The sequence below is a fragment of the Vollenhovia emeryi genome, unplaced genomic scaffold (assembly GCF_000949405.1).
Source record: "Vollenhovia emeryi isolate VEMERY1.0 unplaced genomic scaffold, V.emery_V1.0 DF939399.1, whole genome shotgun sequence".
Taxonomy (NCBI): domain Eukaryota; kingdom Metazoa; phylum Arthropoda; class Insecta; order Hymenoptera; family Formicidae; genus Vollenhovia; species Vollenhovia emeryi.
Genome location: NW_011966967.1, coordinates 42312 through 43885, shown reverse-complemented (window position 1 = coordinate 43885; position 1574 = coordinate 42312).

Here is a 1574-nt window from a genome sequence, read left to right as displayed (position 1 = left end):
GAATTAAACCAAGATTAATTAAAGTTAAACGACGTTTGGTGAAACTGGGCCTTAGGCTCGGTTTTTCGCCAACGTCGCTTAATTTCAAACTTAGTTTAATTCGTTCTTTGTCTCTTTCCAACTGTTGCTTTAGAAAGAGGCAAAGAACGAACCAAGCCAAGTTAAACAACGTTTATATCTACCAACGCTTAATTTATCTCGGTTCAACTTGCTTTTTATCTTTTTTCAATTTTCAGAACTCGAAAAAGGTATAGAAATTAATCTGAATTGATAGAAACGGGCAGAAATCTTAATTCTATCCACAAAATTTAACAAAATAATTGTACAGTAGTGGACAGAATGGTTGTGACACTTTTCTTTTAATGCGTTCAGGAACGCGCATTTAGATTCAGGGTTACGCTCAAAAATTTTTCTCTGAGAAATAATTCCCATACAGCACAGCCCAGACAGCACCCAATATTTATGATAAATATTCATAAATATTTCTTTATATTTATTTTTTAAAATATTATATAAATGTTTTATATATATTTTATATACACGAAAGAAAAAAGAAATAAAATATTTATTTAAAATACAAGGTGTGGCAATTAAGTTCCGAGAATTTGTCAATAAAACACAAGCAAATTAAGTTACAAGCAAAATTTTATTATCGACCTGTGTTTTATTGACAAATTCCCGGAACTTAATTGCCACACCTCGTATTACTAAAATATAGACTAAATATTTTATACAATCCGCTAAACTGTTATTAAAACATCTTTCTTCCTAAATAATTTTTATTCCGTTATAAAAAATTTAATACTAAATTTTCTATTATTAATAATTTTCTATTATTAAAAATTAATAATATATTCTCTATTATTAAAAATTTTTTATTATTAATTAATATATATTTTGTTAATGGACTGTTTGGCGGATAAATATATTTCTGAAATGGGAATTCTCTTCTGAAGCGTTAGACGCAATGATCGCCGACTCGGTCGTCGAGTCTCGAACGGTAGTGGATATATAAGTTGCTTTCCTTTTACATGAAAACTCAAATAAATCTTGTGACGTTATAACTCAGTTGAATGCATGTTCCTTTTGATTCTTGAGAAGTGAGATTCAACCAGATTTAACTTTTTTTCAACCAGATTTAAAAGTTTTTGCACACGATCAAGACCGTGTGCTTTAGTGAGTTTATAAATAGACTCACATTAATGATGTCATATCTGACAATAAAATACTCACATAACTGAGTGACTCAGTATCACTTGAGTGTAAAAGGAAAGCAGCTATTGTGGGGAATAGTAGCTATTAGGTGTCGTTACAGAAATCGGCCCGAAACCCGAAATATGCCGTAGTCTTTTAACTGCTGCTGCGTTCGTATTTACGCGCGCCCGCCATTGTTGCGCGCGCAGTCTTTCTCGATATTCATTGGCTACTCAGCTACGGGACCCTTGTGGTCATGCGCGCTGGCTCACTTCACGTATAGTATAGCCTCGCCAGTCGCCACCTCGAGCTTGCCGGTATGTGTGGGTACGTGCACGTGCGTCTCTCCTGCCGGGTTGCATCATTCCGCGCGAGGCCCG